Source organism: Mirounga angustirostris, unplaced genomic scaffold, assembly GCF_029215605.1.
Source record: "Mirounga angustirostris isolate CCGP_5_RB_7025 unplaced genomic scaffold, mMirAng1.0.hap1 SCAF_7, whole genome shotgun sequence".
NCBI classification, from domain to species: Eukaryota; Metazoa; Chordata; class Mammalia; order Carnivora; family Phocidae; genus Mirounga; species Mirounga angustirostris.
The window spans coordinates 84,786,348-84,803,480 of record NW_026991715.1 but is presented as its reverse complement, the minus strand read 5'-3'; the positions used below and the strand labels follow the sequence as shown (position 1 = coordinate 84,803,480).

The 17,133-nt window shown below is 39.7% G+C and overlaps 1 protein-coding gene and 1 pseudogene across 4 annotated transcripts in view; one reads left to right on the top strand and one right to left on the bottom strand.

Annotated features, from left to right (window-relative positions):
• FBXL17 (F-box and leucine rich repeat protein 17) overlaps positions 1 to 17,133 on the top strand; it is a 515,189-nt gene that overhangs the window by 297,253 nt on the left and 200,803 nt on the right. The window lies entirely within an intron of this gene.
• LOC123861014 (glyceraldehyde-3-phosphate dehydrogenase-like) lies at positions 10,958 to 11,929 on the bottom strand (annotated as a pseudogene).

Genomic DNA, 17,133 nt, shown 5'->3' with positions numbered 1-17,133 from the left:
TCTGGCAGCGTAAATTGCCTTTTCGGCTTTGGATACATTTCAAGATGAGTTCCTTATTAGAAATTCAAAGGAAATCGTCTTTAGTAATCATTTTAATGCTCCACATCAGTAGATTCAACTGAGCTTCCTCATAAAGTTTTGCTTTTCCCTAGTAAATTCCGGACAAAACACCGTGGGTCATGGTGCAGGCCTGAGTTTTCCTATAAAACTCAAGGGGGCAGTAGTCTCAGGGGAAGGAAGAGAACTGTCTGTGTGAGCTACTGTCTTTTATGTTTTAAAGTAGATTAAGATTTTTAGTGCAATTATTATCATAAAAGTTGATTATGGCATGTAAAATACAGAAAAAGGGATCTTTTTCAATGGGGGAAATATTTACCACTTTTTTTTTTAAGTTTTTATTTATTTATTTGACAGAGAGAGAGAGAGAGAGACACAGCGAGAGAGGGAACACAAGCAGGGGGAGTGGGAGAGGGAGAAGCAGGCTTCCTGCCGAGCAGGGAGCCCGATGCGGGGCTCAATCCCAGGACCACGGGATCATGACCTGAGCCGAGGCAAACGCTCAACGACTGAGCCACCCAGGCGCCCCTATTTACCGCTTTTAACAAATTATAAAAATTGAATTTTAAGTGACTCTCCTTAGAAGGATACTTGGATGTGTGCATGACTCATGGTACTGGGGAGGAGGGTGCGCGTGAAGAGGCCTGTGTGTGTCAGGTTAAAAATTATTAAATGCTTTATCATTTGTCTAAGTAAATGGTTTAGAAATGTTTTATTCCCCTCTCCATTGCTGATTCTCTGCATAATTATCTCACAGAATTGATTATATACTTATTTATTTTGGGAATTGAAGAGAGCATACTCTAATTAGTTCCTCAATTCATAGTCTTTTCTTTCTTTAAAACAAAAGAAAAATAATCAAATTTTCTAAAATACGTAATACATCTTAACAGTATGTACAAATCCAGTACTTACTGCTTGTTTTCATTTTCTTCCCTTTGGGAAGTATTCATCCCTCAGGTATGTAATTGAAAAGACCTATTTGTGTACTCATTTAGGGGAAAGCCTTTAATGAGACCTTTAAATGTTTCTTGGCAATGAAAAGAAAACAACTCCAAATTCTGTAAATTTCGTATTTATGTAAATACAAACCCACTCAGCTCCAGCCTCACCCTCTAGTTTTTCAAGGCCAACTGTTGGTCTCATTTAGCTGCTGTCATTGTGAATACCTTTCTCTGGCATGTGAGAGTCATTAGGAAAAGTCCAGATATGGACTGGTCCAAGTGTGCAAGATGGGGCTTTGCAGAGGCGTTCTTTGATCTTTCATTGCAAAAAAAGACACGGATTCGTTGTTGTTGGCACAGTCAATTAAGTTTTGTATGTAAAGGAATATATGGAACTAATTGTGTCCAAAGTCACAATTTTTCTCAGCCTAGCAGATTGCAGGATGGTGCCAAAGCTAATGCCATAATATAAACATAGGAGGGATATTGTGTTTTCTGGACAGAAGAGTTTGACACATAAATTAACTAAAGAAAACAAGTTGCTATAGTTTTTTTCTGCTGTTACTAAAACTAAATATTTTATTTTGCTACCCACATATTATTCTGATCTATAACATAATGTAAAGATTAGAGTTTATTAAAAATTTACAAGAATTCCTATATGTACCTCAGTTTAACTGAAGTGCATTTAAGCAAAATGTACATTTAAGGAATTCACAAATTAATTAAAAATTTGCATCTATAATCAGTAGTCTATTTCTTGGGGGCCTGCTGTGTGCTAAGCCCTGCTTTAGGGGAGTATGTGGGATACATGTTTTGTGGATAAGGATTGGAGATGTAGCATAAAGAGTGGGAGAAAAAGCATAAGGCCTGATGCCTATCCTCAAAGACAACTGATACTAACAGAAGCCAGATTTGTATAAAACAAACAGCAGAGCAGCAAATAATAGGAACATGAAATAAAGTGTCAGAGTGGGTGGCATATTAAAGGAAAAATAAAGGCAGACAGACTTCCTTTCTAAATGAAATTGTATGCAAAACGCCAACATAGAAAACAGATAAATGTGGATTTTGGGTACTATTAATTTTGTCATACAAGTTCAGACTTACATATTTACTCAAGAAGTTATTAAAAAAGCAAGGGCATTTAAATGAACCAAAAAATTTAAATAAGTAGCAAAGGGGTTGGCATATAGTAAGGACTCAAGAAATGTTAATTACTCTTGTTATTGCTATTAGTTTTAAATTCTGTGCTTTGGGTAGCAGTTACAATACAATATGAGCCTCAGCTTTTAATTTATTTTTATATTTTGTTCAGGTCGCAATTTCAGAGAAAAATCTTGACTCACACAGTTAAGTAGCTTTTGTTTGGTTTTCATAGCTTGCTTTGCTAATATTGCATTATGACAGTCTTCAGTTAAATCTAGATGGCAAGAGAAGAGATTCTTTTAAGCAGAGCCCTCCCTCCAACAGGAGTAAAAAACAAAACTTGGTGGCACAAGTTTATTCATTGATTTCTTTACTGTACAAAGAAAAGTGTGTGTGTGTGTGTGTGTGTGTGTGTGTGTGGTGTTAATGTGTAGCAACCTACAAAATAGAACCAGACATTTGAAAACCCCTTCAGAAACCCTCATGTAAGTCAAACTTAGTAAGGTATACAATTTTGAGAACCCCCCTAGTGTGTCTTGTAAGACCCACGTCAACAGATTGCAGCCCATAGAGTCAAATCTAACTCACCACTTGTGAGCTAAAACTGGTCCAAGAGCTAAGAGTTGCTTTTACATTTTCAGTCATCAGAAAAATAAATAATAAGAAGAATTTATCATCGTGTGAAAATTTTGGAGGCTGAACCAACAGGACTTGATGGTGGGTTTGGATGTAGGGAGACAGTGAACTAGAGGGAGATATCACTAAGGCTCTTTGGTTTGGGTTTTTCATTCAGGATGAAGAGTAGTACCATTCTCTGAGATAGGCAACCTGGACAAGGGCTGTCAAAGAGTTCAGTCTTTGGCACGTGGAACTGGAGGTGCTTCTAGGTGTTTATCTGAAGTGTTCTGTGAGTGGTCTGCATTTGAGTGGATTATGTGCATGTGTGTGATAGTCACCTGGGATAGATGTTGCTTTAGAACCCTGGTGTGGTGTGGACACCAGAAATCGCTTACAGAGTGAGAAGAAGGGCAAAGGGCCTCAGACCAAGCTTGAAGGGATGTCTTTTAATGACTGCATGGAAGAGAAAGAGCCTGGAAAGGATAGAGGGCAAGGAGAAAAGGGAGAGTGAAACCAAGGGTTGTTGTGTGGTAGAAGTCAGAGAGGATTGTCGGGGGAATGATAATGCTTCAGAGAAGTCTACAGAAAGGGAGTGAGGAGGGTCCGTGGAGTTGTGATGTGAATGTCTTTGGCGTCTAGAGCAAAAAATGTTTCGATGAGGCACTGAGAATAGATTGCCTAAATTGTTGTTTTATTGAAGTTATTTATGTCTTTATATTAGTTTTAAAAGAAAACCTTCACTCCCAGGTGTGATCTTTTTATTGTTCAATTGATCTCCAACTTTACAATGGCAGTTAATTAAAAAATAGGATTCACTTAAAAGAAATTTGCTTCACAGCAAATTTTGATTGAAAACATCTATTTCCCATCACCTACTTAAATCTTACCCAGATTGTACATCAAATCCCCTTTAATAAAAAAACGATAATCATGAGAAAAAGGTTATTGTTGAAACATTCAAAGTGACTAAAAACCACAACTGGTGACTCATGGGAAATATCACATTGCTCATAGGCCTCATCAATTCCTAGCCAACTTAATTGTATTAACTCAAATTTTTAAAAAATGCCTTCCTCCCTTACCAAGATTTCTTCTGGAGGTGGCTGAAAGAACTTGTATTATCAAAGGAAGTTTGGAAAATGGGAAGTCTGGGACGGGACAGAAGAAAATCTGTGTTTCGCATTTTGTTTATAGGCCTTTGGTGAGGATTTGCCTTATGTGGTCTCACATCTATATTTGTTTATCTTCTGTGTTCTTATTTTGTTATAATGTGTTCTAATGTGCGCTTGGACAGAGACTCTGTCACCGTGGGGTTCTTTGGCAGCAGACACTGAGATGGAGGTCAGGGTCTAAGCGGTTTGTTAGGGATCAGCCCCTGTGAAAGGAAGTATGCAGGAAGAAGGATTGGGCAGAGGCAAAGTTCAAACTGTGATGCAGGCCCAGCAAGGTCTTGGCCAGGCCTTCAGGGAGTTCCGTCGCTGGCCTTGCCTGTCCAAGTGTCCTGCTTAGGGCTGAATGGGTGGTTCTTTCTGTCCCCTCCTTGCTCAGCCACAGTTGCAGGCTGCGGCTTGAGCAAGGTGGCTCTCTGTGGGGCGGTCGACCCTATGGCAGAGGCCAGCAGCTGAGGCTGGTGCTGCCCATACTCCACACCGGGCAGCAAGGCCTCGCTAGAAGGAGGATCTGAGTAGCACATCTTATCTCTAACATTACTGTCATGTAATTTCCCACGTATTGAAATCGAATGCTCTGTTTCCATTTACAGTGGTTTGAATCCTTTATGTTCTAAGCAACAACAGCCACTCACACTTCTTCAGCCGGTCCAGGACTTCACTGGCTCATGTAAACAGAGGCCCAGAGGTCAGGTGGGCTTCCCAGTTCCCTTAATGCAGCTGCTCCAGCTCCATTCTCTGGGATTCTCTCTCTGTTAGCTTCAGCATACTTCAGGCTTTTCCCCTCTGGCTGACCTCCGCTGGTAGCAGAGTAGCAAAGAGGCCGGGGACCTCCACCTGCAAACCACCCTGTCCCGAGCAGGAAGGAGCATCTGCTATGTGCTTTGAGAGCTCAGGGCCCATCCTGCGAGCCCCCTGCCTGACTGCAGGAGCTTGGTCCAGCGGGAGTGGTAGAGGAGACTGCCTGACTTAGCCATGGCCTCTTCCTGGGGCCAAAGAGCAAAGAAAAATGAATAAAACTGGCATATAGGAATTGTAAGTGTTAAAATATTTATCTACTTAACAAGTTCCTGGTCCCATCTGGGACACCTACTGTATAGATAGGAAGTAGACTCTATAAAAATTTCATTTTCTTGGCGATTTTACTGGAGTTTTTATAAAACATCAGCATTTGATTTCTCTGCCTTTACTAAGTGGTTGAGATTGCAGACTGACACTTATTAATTATACCAGATTTCTGGTTTTAATTAGAGAATGTCTTCTGAGACTGAACCTTTTTACCATTAGGCTGTTTGAAACCTATGAGATAAAAAGGGAGAGTTCTTTCAGAAAATTATTTACATGATTTTAATTAATGATTATAATCTCCATGGTCATTTTTCCAAAAGAGCATTTAATCCCTTAACCAGTTTTCATGATTTGCATTTTGCAAAAACACGTCGGCCCTGCAGGCTTATTATCTGAGTTGTTTTTTTTTCCCAGATGAAACTTATTTGGGGTGAGTTTTATTTTGCTACTGCTTCGAGCCTCATTTCGTACCTTAACACCTGTTTCTCATGCAGAGCAAACCGATTGGTAGAAAAGTAAAGTTTGCTTCCTTTTGCCAAGACAGAACATAGCCCTTGGCAAGGTTACCTTTGAAAACAGTTTTTCATGCAGAGACCGTATACAAGTAGCATTGCTGTTGCCAAGATCCTCTGACTAATGAAGGGTCGAAGCGATGGTGTATTCTCTCATTGCTTGCGGCACGTATATGTGGCATTTCTTCTGAGAAAAGGCACTCTAGCGTTTCAAACAAGCTAGAAGTTTAACCTTCCAGGAGGAAGGTCAGTGTTAGTTTTTATTGATAACAGAAGAAAGCCACTTTATATGAATATGAAAGATAAATTCTTTGCTAAGTAGAAACGATTAAACACAGTGAGTTTTCCACCTTTCTTATGAAAATCAGTTTGAAACTATTTTCCATTTCCAAAGTTGCTTTTTTTCCCCCCTTTCCTAGCCAAGGTGTCAGTCAGATCCTTCGTATTGATGATACTAAGCACTGGTCTCCAAACTATGGAAGCTTGGTTAGGATTCAAGGTCCAGGTCTCTGTATATAGCTGCCCGCTCTGTTTTGTTTGGTGCAATTATGCCATCTATATTTTTGTTTATATGTACTCCTATTTTATGAGAACATTTACATTTCCAGTATGCTTTAAGCTATCTATAGTTTAATGGTTTCATAAACTATGAGACTGATGCTTTGTTTCACAAGTGGGAAAATCCTAAAGAGCAATGTTTTGTGAGTACTTATGGAACTCGGGAGGGAATGGAAAATGTTTATTCCTGTGTGCATGATCAAAATAGCTGTTACTTTAGTGTGTGTGTGTGTGTGTGTGTGTGTGTTTTCTGAGGTGAAGGTGAGGGAGAAGCTATGGAGAGGGGTCTAGTGTTTCTTGCTTTATTTTCCTCTTCCAAAAACAGTCATTAGGTGGATGCTTTCAACCATTTACAGATTTTTCGTATTTTATACCTTCTTAAACATTATTATGGGATTATATTTTCCATTGTTTTCCCTTGTATTGCCCCCCTACCTTCAGTCGTGGGCAAAGACAAGTTAATGATTACTTCCATAAAATTTCAGCAGTACTGATGTGCAATGTTGCCTTCCTAAACAAATGCAAATAGCTGATTGACAAGTGCAATATTTCTTTAAATAACAAATTTTATTATCCAGATACTGTTGAAAGCCTCTACTTCCTACTAGGCATTGCAAGAATTCAGCTATTTCCACTTTTGTTCCACAATATTTTCTTATTACTTTTGGCCAAAGATAAAACTGATCTGTTTATCAAAGGTTGGGAAATAAATTTTAAGAAAGAGACTGGAGACAAAACAATGATGCTATCATTATAATCTTTTTGTTTTCATTATTGTTATTATTCTGATGTTTTACAAACAGGAATTTATAGATTGCTGTGGGTTGTCATTGCAGTTCATGTTCTTAGAGCACATTGCAGATTTTGAAGGAATATTTCTGAAACTGGAAGTAAGAGGGACGCCTGGGTGGCTCAGTTGGTTAAGCATCCAACTCTTGGTTTTGGCTCAGGTCATGATCTCAGAGCTGTGAGAACGAGCTCCATGTCAGGCTCCATGCCCAGCGGGGAGTCTGCTTCTCCCTCTCTCTCTGCCCCTGCTTGTGCTCTCTCTCTCTCTAAAATAAGTAAAATATTTTTTAAAAAATTTAAAAGAAGAAACTGGAATTAAGAAAACTTGAAATAAGTAGAAGAAATTGCTACTATGTGGAATTTTGTCTACTCTGAAACAGGCAGCATAGTCACGTGGCTCCTTGCACTTGTCTTTGGTTGGAAATGTTTAGAGTAACAATGAGAACAACTAACATGTATTGAGCACTTAATATGTGTCAGGCGTTATTCTAGGCACTTACTGATAATGCTAAGTAATTTAATTTTCATAAAAATGCTATGAACTGTATCACCATTTTGGATATGAGAAACCAGTCATCTATTGTCAGGAAGTGCCCAAGGTGAGATTTGAACCAGGCAATGTGAGCCTACAGAATGTGATGGAACCACTGCTCTTTCTATGTGTCAGCAGTAGAAATAGTGTTTTGGTACCAGAGGGAACTTTGAGAAATCCTCTATAGCCCTTCACATTTTATACGTGTCCTCATATGTAAATATTTAACTGGCTCTGAGACATTATCCTTTCCAAGGACAGATATTAGGGATAGAAGTAGAATAGAGTTGAGCCTGTGTGCTTCCTAGTGTCAGGTTTTCTCACCCTCTGGGGCTCTCACCTGGTAACAACATTGGAAATCTCTTCTATCAGGAAGCCTCTTTCCTCAAGGTGTCTCTAGAATTGAGAATTGGCCTTTAGCTTTTTCTTCTTGATGAAGTTACAGTCCACAGAGAGCTGGAGTTTAAGCAGGTAGAGTGGAAAGTTACTTGGAGAGGGGAGAAAGGGAAGGGAAGTTGGATGGGTATAGATGGAGCAGGGCCTGGGCAATGACTTGGACATTATTTGCCAGGCAAAGCTCGCATACTATCTGAACGTAGGAAACCCCATGACTGTTGCATGGTTTTTATCTTAGAGGAGGCAGTCTTAGCGGACAGGGCCCTAACTTCTCAAAATGCAAAGGTTGTGTGACATGGCACTTGGTGTGTGACTGCTGATTCCAGATTTAGCCTCTACTAACAAAGCGCATGATTTCTTCTTAGCAGAATGGGAAGTGCAAGTCCCTGTTGAAATTTAAAAATTGTTCCCGTTGCCAATTTGTTTGGAGACATCTAATGGCAGAAGAAAATTCTACTGTCACTATACACAGGAATAATTCTTAGGCCAGATCATTTCTTTTTTATTTCTATGAGAAAATTAAGTTTTAACTGTAGTTAGGCTTTTATTTTTATTTTATTTTCCAAGTTATGTAAATTCCAGTTAGTTAACATACGGCATCATATAGAACTTAGTGATTCATCACTTATATGTAACACCCTGTGCTCATCACAAGTGCCCTCCTTAATCTCCATTCCCCACCCTCTTCCCCTCCAACAATCCTCAGTTTGTTCTCTCTAGTTAAGAGTCTTTTATGGTTTGCCTCCCTCTCCTTTTTACCCCCCTTCCCTTAGGCTCATCTGTTTTGTTTCTTAAATTCTACATATGAATGAAATCATACGGTATTTGTCTTTCTCTGACTAACTTATTTTGCTTAGCATAATCCACTCTAGCTCCATCCATGTCATTGTAAATGGCAGGATTTCATTCTTTTTGGACGGATGAGTAATATTCCATTGTGTATATATATGCTACATCTCCTTTATCCATTCATCAGTTGATGGACATCTGGGCTCTTTCCATAGTTTGGCTATTGTTGATAATGCTTCTGTCAACATTGGGGTGCATGTACCGCTTCTTTTCACTACATCTGTATCTTTGGGGTAAATACCTAGTAGTGCAATTGCTGGATCATAGGGTCATTCTATTTTTAACTTTTTGAGGAACCTCCACACTATTTTCCATAGTGTCTATACCAATTTGCATTCCCACTGTTAAGAGGGTTCCCCTTTCTCCACATCTTCACCAATACCTGTTGTTTCCTATGTTGTTAATTTTAGCCATTCTAACAGGTGTGAGGTGCTATCTCATTGTATTTTTGATTTGTATTTCGCTGTGATGAATGATATTGAGCATCTTTTTATGTGTGTGTTAGCCATTTGGATGTCTTCTTTGGAAAAATGTCTATTCATGTGTCCTGCTTATTTCTTAACTGGATTATTTGTTTTTTGGGTGTTGAATTTTATAAGTTCTTTATAGATTATGGATACTAACCCCTTTCCAGATGTGTCATTTGCAAATATCTCCTCCCCTTCTATAGGTTGCCTTTTAGTTTTGTTATTTCCTTTGCTGTGCAGAAGCTGTTTATTTTGATGAAGTCCCAATTATTTATTTTTGCTTTTGTTTCCCTTTAGGCTTTCATTTTTAAAAGTATCTCTTAATAAGTTAAATTTATCTGGTTTCAATTTTTCTCTGAGATATTTACTTTAAGTCCTATTCATTTCCATGAGCCATACGTCCAGTGTCACAAGGATGCACTGAATAAATCAAGTGCCTGCAGGCAGTAGATGGTGGTGTTCAATCCTATACAAAAGTGCTGTGTAATATAGAAATACTACACTTAATATCTGCTTCCCTGCCTTGTTTCTTAATTGGATCTGTGCTCTAGGGGGCATTAGGTTGAAGTGAACAATGTAGAAACAACATTGCATTCCTGAAGCCAAGTCAATTAATCACACAATACATTTCAAAGGAGTTACTTCTAAGTAATTGTTGTGTAAATTAGGCCCATTGCAATTGCTGGGTAGTAAACAAGAGACAGGCCTGCTTTATGCAACCTAAAATACATCACAAGTTTGCCATTTCTAACCACCCTGTGAGATAATCCTTAAAACCTCATTGCTCGCACCCACAAAATAACCATACAGTTTTTTATTAACCACTTTGGTTATGTTTTCCCAGTGAGCCTATAATTACACATATAACTTTTTCAAACAGAGGTTAATAATGATGGGATTTTTGAGTCTGAGGTTATTTTATTTTTCTCTAATGACCTTCTCTGGTCCTTGTATAATACAGACGACTAAAATACAGGTAAAGAATGTCTTGTCTTTAACAGCACTGAAATTCCACCCTATGGCTTTCATCACATCAAACAATATGAAATACACTATTTATATTTTATTTTTAATCGGGAGTCAGCAATTATATCTTGAGACTTCCTGTTTCAGTAATATATCCAAAATTCTTAAAGGACCCTCACAGAGAGAGTTTCAGGATCAATTTGCCCTGTTACCATACAAATTATTTTTCAGCTAAATAACCATACTCAGTAAAAGTTTCTTTGGGAAGCACCCAGAATTCTAAAAGTAAACATGTCCAGGAAGTACAATTCCTCCTGAACCAGGACTAACCACGTGAACTTTGCTGTTCACTTTCTGCCATCTTCCCAGAAATCACATGTATTTGGCTTTGGACCTCTAAGGTAGTGTTCCTGAGAGTGATTATTCTGGATCAACTGTAAATATGGCTCAAGCTCACCACTCCAATGCAAAGGATAGGAGGGTATGGGCCCAGAGCTTCCTCAGCCGTGGTTCTGAGTTGTGGACAAAATGATTATGAGAGAATGAAGCCAGTTTAGAGAGAGAGAAGTGGAAAGAGAATCAGAGAAAGGGACTTCAGTAACCCTACTTCCAGTCACTCCTGAATATGCCTTACTTTTGTGTAGAACCCAATTTATTGGCGTTTGATCCAACCTACTTTTTTTTGACTGGGTACAGTATACTTTACAATGATACATGACAAGGTAGGGCTCCCCAGACCCCTCCACTTCTTCAGGGGTCTGGAATGGAAACTGTGGAGGTTGAGATTCTCAGTGTATTGTGGGATGAGTTGGGGCAAGGACTCCCTGGCAGCTGAGGGGTCTCTTTCTCTTGCTCTTGCTGGGGCTGGTAGTTCAGGGGGCTCTTACTCCTTGGAGGCCTTGTGGACCGTAGGTCCAGCACCCTGTTGCTGTAGCCAAATTCATTGTCATATCAGGAAATGAGCTTGACCAAGTTATCACTGAGAGCAATACCAGTGCCAGCATCGAAGGTGGAAGAGTGGGTGTCACTATTAAAGTTGCAGGAGATAACCTGGTCCTCAGTGTAGCCCAGGATGCCCTTGAGGGGGCCCTCTGATGCCAGCTGCAATACCTCCTTGATGTCATCATATTTGGTGCCTTCTCTAGGCAGCAGATCAGGTCCACGACTGACACATTGGGGGTGGGGACATGGAAGGCCATGCCAGTGAGCTTCCCATTCAGCTTAGGGATGATTTGCCTACAGCCTTGGCAGTGCCAGTAGAAGCAGGGTTGATGTTCTGGGCAGTCTCATGGCCATCACGCCACAACTTCCCAGAGGGGCCGTCCATGGTTTTCTGGGTGGCAGGGATGGCATGGACTGTGGTCCATGATGCCAAAGTTGTGATGTATGACCTTGGTTAGAGGACCAAGGAGTTGGTGGTGCAGGAGTCATTGCTGACAATTTTGAGAGAGTTGTCATACTTATCATGGTTTATGCCCATCATAAACATGGGGGCATCAGCAGAAGGGGCAAAAGATGATGACCTTCTTGGCCCCACCATTCAAAGGAGCCTCAGCCATCTCCATGGTGGTGAAGACCCCAGTGGACATCACAACATACTCAGAACCAGCATCAGCCCATTTGATGTTGGCAGGATCTTGCTCCTGGAAGATGGAGGTAGGCTTTCCATTGATGACAGGTTGCCCATTCTTAGCATTTACTGTGCTGTGGAATTTGCCATTTGCATGTAGACCATGTAGTTGAGGTCAATGAAGGGGTCATTGATGGTGACAATATCCACTTTGCCAGAGTTAAAAGCAGCCCTGGTGACCTGGCACCCAATATGGCCAAATCTGTTTATTCCGACCGTCACCATTATGTCTCAGGGAGGTGGCTGGCCCTGCACCAGAAGATGCAGCTGTCTTTTGAACAGGGAGGAGCAGAGAGCCTCATCCAGCCTACTTCTAATTGAGTTTCCTTCACATTAAATAAGAGAGACCTGCTGGGATAGGTACATCTCCCCAAGGCTCCCACAGCACCCTCACAAAAAACCTTTGTGATGACACTCACCATATTGCATGGCCTTTGTTTGTTTCTGTGAGGAGAGGTACTGTCTTCATTATTACTTAGCACCAAGTCTGGCAGTTAATGGGTAATAGGTAAAAATTGGATGAGGAGTGAATGAATGAGCAACCATAGAGCTTTCAGTGTCCTACTCTTTTTCTAGCAAGAAAAGGATTTACTTTTTTTTTTTTTTTAAGATTTTATTTATTTATTTGACAGAGACAGAGAGCGAGAGCAGGAACACAAGCAGTGGGAGTGGGAGAGGGAGAGCAGGCTTCCCGCGGAGCAGGGAGCCCGATGTGGGACTCGATCCCAGGACCCTGGGATCATGACCTGAGCCGAAGGCAGACGCTTAACGACTGAGCCACTCAGGCGCCCAAGAAAAGGATTTAAATCTACTTGATTTTGTATGATCTGGTCATATAATGACTTATTATAAAACATGTATAGAAACTGCAAAAATTTTCATATTAACCAATTTTTTCCAATAGTATTTCCATTACCATAAAATTGTAATAATGCGGGCGCCTGGGTGGCTCAGTTGGTTAAGCGACTGCCTTCGGCTCAGGTCATGATCCTGGAGCCCCGGGATCGAGTCCCGCATCGGGCTCCCTGCTCGGCAGGGAGTCTGCTTCTCCCTCTGACCCTCCTCCCTCTCATGCTCTCTGTCTCTCATTCTCTCTGTCTCAAATAAATAAATAAAATCTTAAAAAAAAAAAATTGTAATAATGCACCCTCTGTTTTTCTTACTTCTTTCCTAGCTAAATATAGTTAACTCCTGGAGCCTAGTTTCATGAGATTGACCTAATCCTCAGTAAGAATTTATATCTATGTTATTCCAAGTATAGAAAATGCATTATAAATATAGCACTGAATGCTTTCTGTAATAAGGACCTTAACATGTTGGATTTAGGGGGAAACTTGCTTATGCTATAAAGGCCTTGTTACTGTTTTGTCATTGTCATCTGCTGAGCCCTCCAGGTAGAACAGGTTAATTACTTATTTATTTTTCAGTTTTGGTTCTTTCATTTCCTCATGTAGAATATTTTTCATGTTAGGTTTTGACTTCAATTTAGGCCCCTACAGATAATACCTTATAATTGGTAGTAATTAAATTCATGAGTAACATTTCTTTCATTTTACTTGTGTCTCGAGTCTTCATAGATGTTACAGAAAGTAAGCAAGGTGTTAATAACTATTTAAAATACTGTTCTCTTCACCCCTTGTCTCCACTTTAGGTCTGAATTTCAAAACCAGTACAGTTCAATCTTTATCCATTAAGTGTAGTTTCTCCTAGATTTGGTGTTATACACACAGAGTTTTTCATTTTTCATTTTGTCCTCATTACTGTGCCATTTAACCACCTATTACTGTGAAATATCATTAAAAAATAGCCTTGCTGGCATTCTAACTTTTGTAACTTGACATAGGACTAAAAGTGTTCTTACTGAAGCAAAACTATGTGTATGTGAAATAAGGCTATCATAAAATAAGCATATGTATTTCAATAATTTTATGGACATGATCCTATATACCTTTATCTTTTTCATTTGAGATGGGGTCCTTTTATTTGTTTCGCTCCATATCATCTTTCTGCTAAAAGCAACATATTTCATGTTGAGAGAGTTGAGTGCCCCTTAGCTTGCCTTTAGACATTTGAAGTGTTCCTAATGCAAAAGAGTTAATGAGGAATGAGTTAAAAAGTGTTATTAGTGGTTGAGATCAAGATATGGCTGAGGACTTCCTTGTCATACTTTCTAGGAGAGTTTCTGCAGATCGTGACAATGTATCTGTTCCTGACTTGCTGTTGCTCATACTTGAATTTGTAGTAATAGCTCTCTCATGTACACAATGTATTGTGAGGATTTGGGGGTGTAAGATTTTTTTTTTCAGTTCTTAACTCATTTCATTTTGTCAAGTGAGCTCTCTAAAACTTTAGCTAGGTTAAAGTATGAGGAGAAAAAGACAACTGGTTTTAGAAAAGTTGAATCTCAGTTTAAGTCTGTGTAGACAAGTGTTGCAGGCATGAAGATTAATAATAAAGATCAGGGCCTAGGATGCATTTGGGAGTCATTCAGGCAGAGTGATATACCCATCACTTGGAATAGGTGAGGTCACTCTGTTCAAGGGAACTGAGGAAACACCTCCAACATTGTGTTGGGAAACTTAAAACAATCAGGATGATAGGAGAAGAACTGATCTGTTGCTGTCCAAGAGAAGATGGTTTCATGAATGAGGTATTTGGCAAATCTGGATATTATGGAAGTTATGTTAAGATGAAATTCTGATCTAGACTTTTGATTTAGGGAATCCTATGATAGGCAGTTTTACTGGGGCTGTACTCTAAAATGTAGGGGATAGAAAGTGAATTATAATGTACCGAGGAATAAATGAAAGATGACACAAGAAGAGACGGCAAGTTTAAATGATTTGGCCTGTAATCATGAAGGGAAGGGGAAAATATGTGATAATGATTTCACAGTCAGATAGAATAAGGGACGTTCCTTTCAGAATTTGAGAAACACAGAGACAGAGAAAGACTGACTGAGGTTGGGAGAGAGGAATAAGAAGGAAAAAAATGGTTGGGTCTGGAATGAGCAGCTAAGGGTTCCAATCATCAATTTCAATGTTTGGGAATTTCTCCCATACCAAGCAAGCCTCTGACACCAGCTGGGTATCCTGCAGTTCAACTCAATTCTGACACTGTTTACCCAGAGGTAGCATCAGATCCCATAAATTAGGGACTCAGTCCCACGAGGCTGCCCTCTACTTCAGATGCCAGTTGCAAGCTCAGCTGTTACCTGTGCTTCTGACCAGCTGGCTGTAACTTGGAGATTCCAACAACCCCCTCCTTGGGTTTGATTAATTTGCTAGAGTGGCTCACAGAACTCAGAGGAACATTTTATTTACTAGATTATTGGTTTATTATAAAAAGATACAACTCTGGATATATAAAAGGATATATAACAGCAGATGGAAGAGATGCAGAGGGTAAGTTCTGGGGAAAGGGCAAGGAGCTTCCATGCTGTCTCTGAATGGGCCACTTTCCCCAAATCTCCATATGTTCACCAACCTGGAAGCTCTCCAAACCCCATACTTTGGGGCTTTTATGGGGCTTTATTACATAGGCATGATTGATTAAACCATTGGCCACTGGGAATAGATTAAACTTCCAGCCGCTTTCCCCTCCCAGGGGTGGGTTGGAGCAATGACAGAAAGTTAGTTACAACCCTCTAAGCACAGGGTTGGTTCTCCTGGCACCCTGACCCCATCCTTGGGCGCAGGACCAAAAACCACCTCATTAACATAACAAAAGGCACCTTGATCTCCCTCACCACTTAAGATATTTCAAGGGCTTTAGGGGCCCTGTGCTAGAAACAGAGAGGAAGACCAAATATGTATGTATTATAAATCACAGTATCACCAGGGGACCAAAAAGATTAGGCTTGGAAAGAAGTAGAGCTACTTCCTCTGTGACATCAAAGCAAGTTTCGAAGAGGACAGAATAACTCTCACCACGCGCCTACTCACAGGAGTTGTGGATGAGGAAGGTGACTTGGAATCAGACTGGTGTCAGTTTGGATCTGGATTGAAACTGGACCGAGAGGAATCCATGCCCTTTGCTGAAGTCATCCTCACAACTGGAGATGCTAGTAAAGTTTTTGGTCTAGTTTCACGTCTACATGTGCGACATGAGATACAAATGGAGTTTTGTTTTTCAGATGTTCTGAGTCCTAAAGCAGGTAATGCCTGTTACAGATTTTGCTCCATTGTCTTTTACCTGAAAACATACAGATATACTTCATTTGAGTATAGTAGGATCATGAAAACCGTAGTGCCTGCATTTCTACTTTCAAAACAGCGTGTTAAAATGCGTGTTTTGGCAGCTCAGCCAAGTTATGCTTTGGGGATTTGAGCGAGTCCACTGGATTTGTCCCAGCAGTGCCACCTATTGGTGGTAGTGCTGTTTGTAGCTCAAGAACATATAATACTTTCCCGAATTGATCTTTTATTTTGTGAAATTTTATCTCAAGATGCTTTGGATTCTAATTAGCTCAGATAGCTCTTTCTCCATCAAGAAACTGCATTTGGTTGGTTTTAAAAAGAAAAGTGTTATGGCAGTGCCTTATCTGCTTCATCTGCAAAATTACTAAATTTCTTTCTTTCTTTCTTTTTTTTTTTTAAGGATTCACTTTTATTTACACCAAAGTGTTTCCTTAAGATCCTGCTGCAAATTAAAATTGCATTTCCCAGTGGTAGTTACATGGTAGTGGGTATTATGGGTTTGGGCCTCTCTATTTTAGAAGGCCTAAAGGCTCTGCTGCACTCTGGAACTATTTAGCCCTAAATTATCTTAATCTCACTAGTCCAGATAATAAGGATCAGGGTTAGTAAAAACTGTCCAAAGCAAACTATATATTTTTAATTAAGTGACATTAATTTGGATATCTTTATATCTATGTTTTCAAAAATGCTGAGATCCTTGCGATTGAGGTTTGGTTTACCCTAATGAATTTACACTAATGAGTACTGTTTTGATTTATGCAGTAGAAACGACAACAGGAAAGCAGATGCATCTTGTGAGATGGGTTCGAAGCATTTGTAGTGATGAAGTATACCCCTGTGAAATAAGCCCTGTCGGTGACTTAAAAACAGTATAATTTTTCAGTTTTCATTTTATAGCAGTCTCTTTCTTCATGCTATCATGAAAAGCTCTTTGCATTTGCTAGCATGAAAGATAAGATTTTTAGTAATAGGGAAGAACTGTTAGGAGTATCTTTAAAAGTTACTGTCTCAGAACCAAACAGTGGTTTTCAAAGATAGTTACACTTCATGAAGATGAATGTAGTCCTGACGAAAACCGTTGTTAACCTGATCAGAGCCTTAAGATTAGATGTGTTACTGAATCTTTTGCCAAATTTGGCTTTGCAGGACCTTACTGGGTGTCATGGAATGACATGGGGAACATATCAACGTATGTTGAGATTTCCAATATTGGTAGATTCATTTACGAAT